A 14,753-nucleotide genomic window follows, 5' to 3' on the forward strand; every position below is an offset into this window, starting at 1 on the left:
CATTTCAAGAATTACTCCATGAATGAGAAGAGGAAATGAAAGCTTGACAAAGTGGTGCTGTTGTAATCCCTCTCACTTAGCCTGAAGGCTGAAGAATAGGATTTTTTTTAAAACTTGATTTTCTACCACAGCCCCTGGTTGATCTTGGCCTGCCCATCCCATAGGGGCACTGTGCTGAGTCACATACTTGTCAAGTTTCAGAGTAAAGGTGATAGATGGTGCCAAAGGAGGTCAAGTTTGAGTAGGGGATCTTGCTCTTTCCCTGGCCAGATGCCGGGGACATTAAAATATTTTTCCAACTGTAAGTAACCTAAAGACCATTCAATCATGGATACAAAAAGTTGAATAAAACAAAATTTCTATAAAATGTAGTGGTATTGCTTCTCCATGTTTTCTTGTGTATCTCTTTCTTCAAAACTGTCTTTTCCAATCTCTCCTCCACCAATTTGTCTTCTCTCCCCTCCACCATTTTGTCTTATCTCTCTTCTGTCTTCCCCATCCTGATTATATTCATTCTTCACTTTACCAAATCTTTTGTCTTCTCCTCTCTGTCCCCCCTTTGTTTTCCATTTATATTCTTTTTTCTTTTGGCTACTCTCCTTCTCTCTACCACTACTTAGGCCTTCCGTTCTTCTCCCCTGAATCCTCCCTTTCCCATCCCATCCCTCTATTCTTTCCTCTATGTTCCTCATCCCCTAATCACTCACTTCCTCTACCCAGATTACAGTGAGAAGGGACAGAAGGGCCAGCCAGCCAGGAGAGGAAAACTGCAGTAAGCAACCTCTCTTCTTCCACAACACTTCCTCTCTCCCCTGTAGTTGCACTGGCTGTGAAATCTACAGCCAGCCTGGCCTGAGTAGCTTGGATAACTATTGGGCAGATGTACTACTAGAGTTAAAGGGAATTGTTTACTTCCAAGCCACAGAGCTCAGGACCACTGTGTGGAAGCTAGTTCAATCCAATGACTGAATTCATTTCCATGGACCTTTACATAGCCTCCCCACCCGCTCCAATCGGTAGCTCCTCTGTGCTGTCAGTCTGTGGACACAAAAGCTGTGTGGAGTAAAATGGAATCAATGGAGTAGCCAAGACTGCTCAGTGCTGCCAGCAGCAGGCCTGGTGACAGGAAGTCAAATTTAGGTTGCATAGGCCTCAATAAGGCCTAGTCCTGTGAATAAATAAGTATATGCTTAACTTTGTGCACAGTCTGCATTCCCAGTCACTTCAATGAGATTACTCATGTGCATAAAGCTAAGATTGTGCATACGTATTAGCAAGGTTGAGACCTTATTTTCTACAGTGCAACAAAAAATACAAAGCAAGAACATTCTATGACCACCAATATAACTAATAGCACAGATTTAAAGACATAATATATACTTATTTCCTGCCTAAATATGTGCCATTTTTTAATTTACACTTCATAGGTGCTGCTGAAAATATGGATGCCATCTGTACTCCAATTGTACCAAACATAGTTCAGATGCCTGGAGACATTAAGCAGAGTAATGAAAACGGTACATTGGTGAGTCTAAAAAAATAAAACAAAACATAAAGATTCTCCTTGCTAGAACATATAAAATAAATACTCTTTGATCATCAAAATAGTTGAACACAGTAAATGTGGCAGAACCAGGCATATATCCAGGCGTGACAGATGAAGGGGTCTGCTTCAAAGAAGAACAGAAACAAGCTTGGAGGAAGTCACATTGCCTTCAATCACTATGTGAGTCCAGCACGAGTGTGGAAAGAGACCTGCTGATTGAATTTTGCCTAGAGGATGGAATGTTTCCCCACAGACTGATTTATGACCAATCTTTGAAGAGAAATGGCTTTTGTAGCAAAGCTTTGGCTGCCTTTTTTATGTGGTGATTGAGCTTACTTGCTCCCTGATCTACATGGCTCTTATTAATCACAGGCATTCTGTGCTGGGCCGATTTCATCATGATGTCTGTTCTTCTTTTGAAAGTCCTCTCTGCAATCTTTGCCATAATCATGTTTGGTGGGTGAATTTATTGTTGGCTGAGGGTGGGAGAGTGTGAAGCATAAAATACTCCCGCCATGTTCTCTGACTGCTTGAATCTCTGTTCCCTGGCTCAGAGCTGAGGCAGTTAAATGAAGTAAGAGAGTAAACAAGGAAAGGGGCAACAACATCATCTTAACCCTTTATCTACAATTCCATAAACTCTGGCTAGGAGAGCAACTGTATTCAACCCACTCACTCCACTGTAGCAGTAGGGGCAGATCAGGAAAAGAGGAACAGCTTTATAGTCACCTGGAATTTTTTATATCTATTTCATACTGTAGCTGAAACTGAAAAACCCCAAACCCATCCCCTTTCTTCATCATCATCATCATGCTGGAGAAGATAAAGATTAAAACATTGAATGTCAGGAAGATGCTGGAGATTTCCAATACTACATTCATGTTGGTGAGCCAATCAAAAGATTGATAATATTCTTTTATAGTTGTTAGACAATCTCAGACAATAGATGTACTAACTCTGTACCATACCACATTATATCTATAGCTACAGAAATATGACTGAAGTCAGATATGAAATATTCAATTACAAAATGACACTATTTCTCTCATGAAGAGGCTAGATTACGAAATATTCAGAATTACAAAATATCTCATAAAAAGTGTGATTTCTAAAAAAAACCAAGCATCAACTGTATGGTTTACAGATATCTATTAATGGTCCAAATCTGCTACCCTTGCTTAATGTGAGTATGCGTGACAGACTCGCCCCCCACATAAACTAATTCACACAAGCTCAATATATCAAAAATTACTATATTAAGTTTTAATCAGAGAAAAATTATTACATTGGAAAAAACTGAAAATGGTATCATTTATTCTAATTACTTCACAGAGTCAGAAAAAGTGTCCATTTCTCTCCTCAACCAGAAACAAATAAATCCCCAGTCTACAGGGCCGGCTCCAGGCACCAGCTGAGCAAGCTGGTGCTTGGGGCTGCAGACTGTTCGAGGCGGCATTCTGCCCAATCCTAGGGCGGCACGGCCACTTTTTTGTGTGTGTTCTTGTTCCTCTCTGGCCGCCCTGTAGGGGGCGGCGGCGCGGAGAACCAGAGCGCCCTGCAGGGCAGTCCTCTTCCTTCCCTCCCCGCCGACCGGAGCGGAGCCCTCGCGGCAGGCGGCAGGAGGCGGCGCAGTGGGAGGGGCCGCGTGGCAGCGCTCCTGCTGTAGCCCTGGCCACCCCCTTCTCTCTCTCTCCCGCCCGCTCCCTCCCTCTCCCCCCCCCCCGGCCGGCCCCCCGGCACCCGCGCCCTGCCCTTGTTTTTTTTTTTTTTTTTTGCTTGGGGCAACCAAAAAGCCAGAGCCGTCCCTGCCAGTCTAGCAACCAGTTAAGCATGTGTTTAACTGAATGCACCGTGAGTAGTCCAAACCACTTCCATGAGATTACTCATGTGCATAATGCTAATCACATGCCACCAGGGCTTTCCTTTCTGCAGTGCAACACAAAATACAAAGCAATAACACGTCATGACCACAAATATAACTAATAACATCTATTTAAACAGATAGTACATACTTACTTCCTGCCTAGATATGCACTGTTTTTATTTACTCGTCATAGCTGCACATGAAAATATGGATGCTGTCTCTACTCCAACTGCACCAAACATAGTTTAGATACCTGGTGACATTAAGGCCATGTCTATATGTACAGCACTGCAGTGGCGCAGCTGTACCAATAGAGCTGTGCTGCTGCAGCGTGTGTGGTGAAGATGCTCTATGCCAACGGGAGAGAGCTCTCCTGTCGGCATGAAAAAACACCTCTGCGAGAGGCAGAAGCTATGTCGGCAGGAAAGCGCTTATGCCATCGTACTTATGTCACTCAGGGGAATGGTTTATTCATAGGCAGTAATGTAGACATAGCCTAAGTCACTAAGAATGGTGATAGCAATATATTGGTGAGTAGAAAATAAAACCTCACGATTCTCCTCACTAGAAAATATAACAGTCACTGTTCGAGCATCAAAATAATTAACATAGTATATGTTACATGCCCTTAACTATGAACATATTTAAAATATTCATAATCAAAATAACACTGTACCCCTACAAAAAATGTTCTGCAATACATTCTTCATTGTATAGTCCTGCTCTCTCTAGCACCCCAAGAATACTAGTAACTTAGACAGGCACACATTATTGATTAATTAGTATTGTTATTATTTATTATTTATTTATGTTACCATAGTGCCTAGAAATCCCAGTCAAGGACCAGGACCCCACTGTGCTAGGCGCTGTACAAACACAGAACAAAAAGACAGTCCCTGCGCCAAAGAGCTTACAATCTAAGTATTAGATAAGAGACAACAGATGGATACAGACAGACCAACAGAGGAGTACTAGGAAACAAAGAGACAATATAGTAGGCTGTGGTCTCAGCACACCAGCTCCCATGTGCAAGTGGCACAAACAGGTAACCAGTGCTTGTTAGCTTTCAGTCCTTGTTAGCTACAGTCCAGATGTAGCAGCATAAAGTGTCTCATGAAAGGGAGCAATAATATCAGTATAATCTTTCAGAAGAATTAAAGATGGGAACAAGCTGTGAAATTCTGATCCCGAAGGGGAGTGGAATTAAAAGCTTTGTTCTGGATTCTCTTCTGTACCCAGTGTCCAATGGGCTGCTCTAAAGTCCCCTAGGAGCTATCCATCAGTTCTTCTCTGGCCAGACTCCATCTCACCCCTGACACACACTCTACACTGGAAGCTCCAGGGGGTGGTACAGGAGCTGGCTTTGCTGACTCTGACAGTTATGGGTATATCTATGCTGCAAAGAAAAAACCCTGCTGCAGTGAGTCTCGGAACACAGGTTTATTGACTCAAGCTTGTGCTATGGGGCTAAAAATAGCAGTGTAGATGTTCCCGCTTGGGCGGGAGCCCAGGTTCTGAGACCAGCATCTGCACTGCCTATTCATAGTCCCGTAGTGCAAGCCCTGCAAGCCCAAGTCAATCTCAGAGCCCAGGCTCCAGTCCGAGTGGGAATGTCTGCACTGCTATTTGTAGTCCTGTAAAGTGAACCCAAGTCAGTTGACTTAGGTGCTGAGACTTGCTGCCACAGGTTTTTTTTTTCACAGTGTATACATACCTATGACTCCCCCAAGCTGGAAGAAATCCCCAGATGAGGAGATCTGGTGGCTTTCTGGACCCTTTGTGCTGCCAAAGCATCGCCAAAGGGTTGGAGTAAAGGAGAGAATTTAATCCATCATGTTTAAAATGTAGTGAGAAAAAATAGCAGCTAATTATGAATACCTGTGATCTCAGTCTGACAGCCCCATTATCATCCCTCCTTTCCTCTCCCTCTGCCCAAACCCCTCAGCTACTCAGCCATACAAGCCAGCTAGAAGTCATGTAGTCAAAGTATAGGTCCAAAACTTTTTGGAACAGGATGAGTTTTTCTTCCACTTGGAAAAGATAACTCTATTCAGCCAACTTCTCTGCCTGTAGCAAAGTCATTTCTCTCATCATCTCCTTTATTAATTTTTATTTTATTCATTTTTTTGTGGACTCGTAACATTATACACTAAAATATTATGTTAAATTACAGTTGTAAAGTCAAGTCAAGAGCTCAAGAGTTAGGAAATGATAGAATTAAGATTGCCCTGTGCAACCTTAATTCAGCCTCCCTTGTTCATATGAATGATAATCTTTAATTACATGTACACACACAATTTTTTCCAGAGGACCCTTTCCTCTTTCAGTGTAGAGAATGGATAGTGCTCACAGTCTCCCTGTTCTCTATTCCTATGCCTTGTGCCACAGCAGACCTTGGATGCCAGATGCAACAATTGAGGGGAAGCCCTGATCAGCTCCTGGAGTCCAGGGATGGGCCATACCCACTACAGATGGACTCTTGGGGAAATTTAGCTGCCATACTCTGACAAGTGTGACAGGCTGTGGCCCTCCACTCCTATCTTCTCATATAAATGGCTCTGAATCCTCCAGTTCGTGACCACCATTGTGTACTTTATTTGTGTTTTATCAACCATTACCCTCTTCAGTCCTGTGCAGCAATTCTATTTACAGTGTCATACAATCATAAGAGAGGGAAGAGATCTCTCCACACAGAGCTGTCCCCTTACCATGGCTGGCTGGTCAGCTGACCGGCCTGCCTTTCTTTCTCTCCTTCCCTCTCCTCTCTTCTCCTCTCCTGGCACTTCCTTCCTGTGCTCGTTTTCTACTCTTGCAGGCTAATTAGCTCTTTAGTTCTCCTCAGCCCAAACTGATCTAGAAATTAGCCACTCGTTCCCTCACTCAAGCCCTCTCTGGGGGAACTATTTGGATTTACAATGACCAGAGTGCTGATTGAGCTGCTGGTTCTCAGCACTCTGCCACACAAGACTTTATGGAACGTATGAACTGAGATGTCTTGAAGGCTTATAATTTTCCCAAATTTGGGCAGTTTTTCATGAGGCTAGTAAAAGGCACATCCATAATACCAAGAGAATCCTCCTGCCAATGTTCAATTCCTGCTCAATGAAATGTCTGTTATAAAAATTAACATGAGCCATTGTCCCCTAACTTCATTCTGACAAATGGCTCAACTGTTTTTGCTGAAGTGTTCTGGAAATATTTGGCCTAACACAGATACCTGGCATGAAAAATCATTGCTAGTAAAGTTCGCAGATGACACAAAGATTGGTGGTGTAGTACACAGAGAACAAGTTACTCGTACAGAGTGATCTATATCACCTGGCTAAATGGTAACAATCCAACAAAGTTCATTTTATTGCCACCAAATACAAGGTAATACATTCAGGGGAAAACAATGCAGGTAATAACTGTAGGATGGGAGACTCTATCTTGGAATGCAGTTCTCAGAGAAGGCCTGGGGGTAATCATAAATCACCTCAGTATTAGCTGTCAGAGCAGTGCTGTGGCATAAAGGGCTAATGTGATCCTTGGATGTATAAAAAGTGGAATACCATGTAGAAGTAAGGAAGTGATCTTGCCTCTGTTCATGCATTGGCAAGACCAGTACTAGAATCCTGTATCCCATTTTGGTGCCCATCAAGGATGTGGAATTCCTGAAGAGAGTTCAAAGGAGGGCCACAAAAAAGATTCAGTGGCTGGAAAATAAGCTTACGACGTGAGGCTTAAGGAGTTCAACTTATTCAGTGTATCGAAGAGAAGGTTGAGAGGTGAGTTGATCGCTGCGTATAGGTATTTACATATGGAAAAGAGATCTGACAGTGGGGTGCTCATCAATCTTGCTGGCAAAGGCATTACAAGATCTAATGGCTAGAAGTTGAACTTTAGACCAATTCAGTATTGCAATAAGATGCAATTTCCTAGCAGTGAGGGTAATTAAACATTGGAACAGCTCACCAGGGGAAGTGGCAGACTTGCCATCACTTGGAGTTTTTAAGACAAGATTGGATGTTTCCTTAAAAGATATGCTATATTCTGGGAGAAGTTCTGTGGCCTGTGTGCACAGTAGATTGGGCTGCATGGTCGTAGTGGTCCCTTCTGGCTTTGGAATTTGTGAATCTATGAGTCCCCCTGTTCATCCCCTTCCTTCATAGGCCACAGGGGGAAACGGAATGCCTGAATTGCCCTCCACATGCTCATAACACTCTCAGCTCCACATTAATCAAATAATCATATCAAATCTCATGCTTCAGGGCTTCAGTCAGTCTCCTTCAGGCATTAGGAAAGATATAATTGTCAGATGTATTCTGGTTTTGTTTCATTGGTTTGGGGTTGGTTGTTTTTTTCCCCACCTTCCTCTGAAGAATCAGAAGTTGGCCACAGCTGGAGGTGGGACACTAGATGTGGTGAAACAGTGCTCTGAGGTGGTATAGAGAATACTCTTTCGTAGGTGCCAGGCTGTGTGCCCACATGCAAAGGATCAAATTGATTGCCAGATTAGGGGTCAGGAAGGAATTTTCTCCCAGGTCACACTGGCAGGAGGCAGTGGGTGGGCATTGCCTATCTCTGCAGCATGTGGTGTAGAGTGCCTTCTGGGATCACCTGGGCATATCTTACCTGATCAATCCCTGCCATCACAGGTGCCTTGTGCATTGGTGGCACCTCAATCTCTCCTGTTCTCTGCTAGTGGAACACTACAGTTTTGTCTCCGGAGGACTGAAATGCTTTAGTCTAACTTAAGTCATTGGGTTCAGTGAAGGGGTAGCTGGGTGAGATTTAATGAGCTATGTTATACAGGAGGTCAGATTTGATGATCTATGGTCTCTTCTGGCCTCGAACTCTCTGAAATCTATAAACCTATGATCCTTTCCATTAAATGTCTTTAGGGAATGTGGGTATGGTGTGGGATCCCTTCTCTGTTAGTTAGTTCCAACCTCCCACCCCTTGCCTTGGGGTGAAGGACCCTTCTGCAGCCTTGGGGAGGCAGGGATTTAGCCTGAAATCATGCCACTTTTATGAGCCAACAAACAGTTCCAGTGCCACACCAGCATTAGTCCCTCAATTACCAGTCAGTGCACCTCCTTCCCTTTCGGCTCTGGCCAATTATGACCCGTGAAGCAAGCTCATGGTGGCAGTGGTGCTGGAACCAATTTAAATGGGGGTGCTGAGAACCACTGAACCAAACTGTAAACCCTGTATATAATGGAATTCACTTCAAGCCAGGAGGTGCAGCAGCACTCCCAACACCCCTAATTCCAGCACCTATGCATCGTGGCCATACAGATAGGCTCTTCCCTTAGCACGTTCCCCTGCTCTGAGCTCAGACTCCCAGTCTGTGGTGTCCCTGCACAGCATGTGCCCTCTCTAGCAGCCTGTGCAGTCCTTTCTTGAATCTTAATCCCATCCTCCAATCTAGCCAAGAAGAATTGGCAGCAGCAAGTAGGGATGGGGGTCTCCTGCCAGCTCTCTAGCCAGCCAAGGCTCTCAAGCAGTGGAGTGGCCAGCTTCTCTTGTCTGCCCTTCCCCTAGCCAATCAGGGCTCAGAGGACAGGGCCAGACTCCAGAACACTGCTGCTGATCTGTGGAGTGGGACTGCAGAGTGGGTATTTATCCTTTCTCCCTACTTTTTATTTATGTATTTATCATTAATTATTATTACTATTATTATTTTATATATACATATCAGCGGAAGCATGGCCTTCTAGCTTCTGCGTTACTTAGCAATAAGGCAGTTAAACAGATACAAGCTATATTCAATCTGGCTGAAGTGCACATTTATTCTCTGAACCACTCTATAATCTAGGGAGAACTCACTGCCTACACATTTTTAAACATTCTGAACATAATAGAGAATGAAGGGCTGGTTCTAGGCAGCAGTTCTGACAACATAAAAGCTTGTTTAATATTCAGGGCGCACATTCCTAAAACGTTGATGTACCTTTTAAAACATCTCACTGCACATCCACGCCTCACTGCAGATTTTATTTTTAAGGTTCTGACTTGTCTCCTGTTCCTTTGATTCATCAGGCTTCAAAAATGGTAAATGTTGGCGAGGAAACTACTTAACAGAAAACAAATAAACAAACTAAAAAGACCAAAACCAAAAACCAAACAACTACAGAGAAATTTCCCGTTTCACATAGAGCTTCCCATTTTGCTAAGGTTTACTGTATTTCTTATTTTACTAACTTTGTCCTGGCCCCTTCAAGGTCCATATCTTTGACCTTTTCTGCAACTGGAATAACAATCATCAAGGCCAAATGCTTGGAATGGGGAATATTGCTGTTCGGGTTATTTTTCAGTAGTCCTCTTGGTCAAGTTACTTTACTAAGACCCTGATCCTGCAAAGACTTAGACATGTGCTCAGGTTTATGCACTGTGATTTCAATGGGGCTACTCATAGGGCATAAATTAAGCATATGCATTAATCTTTGCTGGACTGAGGGTACCGAATGCCCTCAACATCCATGGAGCAGAGCTGATTTTGACTGATTAGTACTTATTAGTATTCAAAACTCTTCCATACAAACACACAAGGCTTCTGTTGGATTACATACCTTAGCCTTAGGGCCCTTCTTCCTGATGAATAATTTGCAATGCCTTATAATCTTTTTGCTGGCATTCTGTCTCACCATAGTAACATTGGTTATGTAAGAATCCCTTCACTTGTGACTCTTTTGTATTTTGTGAGCATGGTCTATTTATTTCAGAGCTCCTGTTCTTCACAGTTGATCATTATATATAATTCAAACGCAATTAATTCAGTGTAGACAGCTCACAGGACAGTCAAGACAGTACCTTAGCAACCTCTCTCTGTGATTTTGATTTTTTTTAAGATTGCAAACAGATATTGTCTTGGAGTTTAGTAGAGGTGGCTTATTAATCATAATGAGGAGGCAGCAATTACCTTTTTAGTCTAGGAATTTGGAAGATGCTAAATGATTTCCTAGAGTTCATTGGATGAACTTTCATCCAAGGCTGTTTCAGCACACCATAATTGATTTTCCTAGTGTAGTTCGGAGATGCCAGTGAAACTTGACAGAATGATGAGTTCCTAAAATTGCACCAAGTAACATCACAAACACAAACTCAATTATGGCAAATTTTAAAGAAATGAAAAAAAGATCTGATACAATGTACATATTTGTGCCTCATCTCAGAAATTTTAGTATTGTAAAAATAAAAAGGCCTATACTAAAGAGAAGCTATCCTGAACAAGACTGGGAAGTAAATTCTAATGAGAACACTTCAAATAAAACTAGCTAGAATCACAAGAATCACTCCAAAAACAGTGCCAGATCACAACAAAGATAGGGAGACAATGAGAAGCTATCACTGAGCCAGATTCCTCAAAGGAAGTGTTTATACAAGTGTGATGGGGCACCTGCCCCACACTGGGCTCTAAGGGGTTAATAGAGACCTAGAGAGGCTGAGCAGGAGGCAGTCAATCAGAGAAGGGCTGAAGGGAGCAGCCAATCAGGGCCAAGAAGGCCCATATAAAAAGGGAGCTGCAGCACAGAGGAGGACTGTTCTCTGCTGGGAGCCCAGGGAGGAAGGCCTGTGTCTCTGGAGGGCTGAGAGAACTGACAGCACCCTGGACAGAGCAGTGCTGCTAGCAGGGACCAGGGGCGTGAGAGACAGCTCCTGGCTGGCTGCTGGAGTTTGCAGGCTGAGGCAAGGGCAAAGAGGATGTTGGGGCCACAAGGAAGTGGCCAGACAATTTGCTGCATAGCCACTAAGGAAAGTGGCTGAACAGCAGATTGCAGGCCCTCCAGAAAGGGGCAGCACAGTGTGTGGTATGGCTGGAGGGCTGTGTTGCTCAAGAGGATGTTGCGGTCCTTGGAGAGATGTGGGTCCTAGAGCAGGAGTGACAGTGGTGAAGCACCATCTGAAGAGGGCATACTAACATGCAGAGCTAATTCCCATGACAGCTGGCAGGAGGAGCCAGAGTGGTGAGTGAACCCTGTTACAACAATCTTTCTCTCTCCATCACTCCCAAACCATTGTAGTTTAGGAGAGGCAGCATAGTCTAATGGACAGGCCATTAGACTTCCATTCAGGAATTCTCTTTTGTGTTCTACCCCTAGATCTGCCCCTGACATGTGAGCTTGGGCAAGTCATCTCATTTCTCTGTATCTCAGTTTCATCATCTATATATTGAGATAATGATACTTACTTTCCTTTGAAAGTGATTTGAGATCTATGGATTAAGAATGCTCTATAATCACTAGTATGTGTAGTGACCTGATATTCCAGAATCCCTTGTGCCCCCAAATCCAAATTTTCTTACAGCATTCTAGTGAAAGAAATGACAAATGCTGTGATCTATTATAATTATTTTTATTAATTTTCTGTTCTCTTTAATCTTCCTTCGCTTAACTTTTCCTCTTGTATCTGGAGCCTACCAAGGAACTAATTGAAGATATTTAAATATGGACCTCTGTAAATCTGTTTTAGATATTCTGTTTACTTTAACATTTCAAATCATAAACCAACATATCTCTCCTTTACTACTGAATCAATCAGTACCAATTAGTCTATAATTTCTTACATAAGTAGGCCAGACCTTACATTTCCAGAATCCTGCAATCAGGGCCTAACTAGTTGTTGTTTTTTTTTTTTTAAACCCTCTAATTGCTGGTGCTAATCTCATCATTCACTTTTAAAAGGTGTCAAGCTTGGCTTGTTTAGTCTAGGAAAACAAAGGCTGAGAGGAGATATAATTGTTCTCTATAAATATATTAGGTGAGTAAATACCAGGGAGGGTGAAGAGCTATTTAAACTAAAGGACAATGTTGGCCCAAGAACAAATTCAAGCTGAGAATTAAAAGGTTTCTAGCCATCAGTGGGGTGAGCCACCCAGTAGAAGTTGTGGGAACAAATAACTTAATTAGTTTTAAGATAGCTGGACTTGAACAAATTTGAGTGCACTTGTATGATGGGTTTCTTGTGAGGGAAGGGGGCAGGACTTAGCAGCCTTGGGGCTCAATTCCAGATAATGTCTTATGTGCCTAAAACTCATGCTTCAGAGTTGCAGAGGATTCCTTCCACCCTTCCCCTCCCCAAGTATTTTGAAGACTCAGATGACCGTGGCTGGAGGTGGGACATTGAATGGGGGTGGGCTAGGGCTCTGAGTTGGCACCAAGCATCCTCTCTCTCTCTCAGGTGCTTGGCTGGCTGGTTGTTGCTCACATGCACATAGTCTAACTGGATCTAGACTGTTCTCAGTGGTAGCAGATGACCGAACAAGGAGTAATGGTCTCAAGTTGCACTGGGGGAGGTTTAGGTTGGATATTAGGAAAAACTTTTTCACTGGGAGGGTGGTGAAGCACTGGAATGGGTTACCAAGGGAGGTGGTGGAATCTCCTTCCTCAGAGGTTTTTAAGGTCAGGCTGGGATGATTTAGTTGGGGATTGGCCCTGCTTTGAGCAGGGGGTTGGACTAGATGACCTCCTGAGATCCCTTCCAACCCTGATAATCTATGATCACCATATGTCGGGCTGAGAGAGAATTTTTTCCTGGGTCAGACTGGCAGTAACCTTGGGAGTTTAGTTGTATTCCTTTGCAACATGGGTGCAGGTCACTTACCAGAATTATCTGGGTATATTTCCCTGCCACTGCAGGGACCTCGGGCATTGGTTCATCTTGGTCCTGCCTATTCTTTGCATGTGGCACATAATCATCTTATCTCCTGTAGGCTGTAATATTTTTGTCTAATTTTGGTTGTTGGGTTTAGTGCGCAGGTGTTGGTGGCCTGTGATATACAGGAGGCCAGACTAGATACTTTGTAGATCCCTTCTTGCCTTAAACTCTGTGACACTATGACTTTTAGTTGCAGAGCTTCCCCTCAATGGTTACCCCATCACTAGGGTAACACTGCAAACTTTTCCTGAGACTAGGCTTTTGGCCTATAGAGAGGTTTCCACAATACTGTTTGGTGGGCAATGTGTAGCTTTGACAGAGCCACCTGGGCTTCCACCAAAGCACCAAGATCTCATCTAGCTTCTTCCCAGCCACTAGGTGGCTGCCTGCAGATAACAAGAAGTGAGGTTTTTACCCACGAAGGTTTTTACCCAAGTGAGGTTTTTACCCAAATAAATCCCTTAGTCTTTAAGGTGCCACCAGACTCCTTGTTGTTTTTGTAGATACAGACTAACGTGGCTACCCCCTGATACTTGCAGCTAAGATGGCTCCTCCTCTGAACTGCTAATGTAGTTTCTTGCCTCTAGGTAGGCAGCTAATTGGAGAAGCCAGCTCAGATCTCACTATTGGCTGCAGTAGCTTCCCTTAGGGATGAAGAGTGAGCCCCCCTCTGAGACGAATATATTTTCTATATAGTCACTGGGAGCTGATGGTGTGAACTGATAACGTCCCCTAGTTACAATCTTATCATTTTCCTGTTGCTGGAACTTAGCAAACAGTTTCCTCCCTAAAAGTGGTTCAAGATCAGAGGGGCTTTTCTTCAAGCCATTGTTTCACAGATGTGTGGTGGTGTCTAAGAGCAATAAATGCTCTTTCAGAACAGCAGCTTGTCACAAGAAGTGTCAGACTTTTTTTTCCCCCCTCTCTCCCTCCCCATGAAAAGATTTCCTTGTGCAGCCCACTATAAACTACTTTAAGGATTCTTCAAGTCTTTTATTTAAAGAAATCTGAACTAATATTCTGTTTCTTCCTGCAAGCCAAGCTGTCTGAAATCTGAAACCCAATGGTAATTCTGATTTTGGAAAAAATAATCTATTTCCAAATGCTGGCATTAATCCCAGTGATCCTTTCTTTTATTTCTGTCAGGGCACAGTTAAATGTAAATAAAATTTTCTTTTTAAAACATGTCTTTAAATAGAATCTAGTGGCTTGTGAAGGACAGTAGATTGAAAGTCTATGGCTCTGATCCAACAAAGTACTTAAGGACATGTGCAAACTCAAGCATGTGAGTAGTCCCACTGGAGGCAAGAGTATACTCATATGCTTAAAGTTAAACATGTGCTTCAATGTTTTGCTCAATCAGAGCCATACATACCAAAGTCCTCTCCACATACATACCTCATACATCAGCAAATTGAGCTTTCCTCATGGTTCCAACCTGCTGAACTGAAAGGACCACTGGCATAGTTCCAGGCTTATCTGCAACTCTAATCCCTTTCTTGGCCTCCTTAAGGGCATTTACTCAGGTCTCAGGCGTCTTAGCTGTCTCCTCTCTTGGGGCATATCCTGCTTCCTCCAGACTGGGTATTTGGGCTTGCAGCCTCCCTGCCAGGGCCGGCTCCAGGTACCAGCTGAGCAAGCTGGTGCTTGGGGCGGCAGATTGTTCGAGGCGGCATTCTGCCCAATCCTAGGGCAGCACGGCCG

This window comes from Terrapene carolina, unplaced genomic scaffold (assembly GCF_002925995.2).
Source record: "Terrapene carolina triunguis isolate 2854851 unplaced genomic scaffold, T_m_triunguis-2.0 Scaffold85, whole genome shotgun sequence".
NCBI lineage: Eukaryota > Metazoa > Chordata > Testudines > Emydidae > Terrapene > Terrapene triunguis.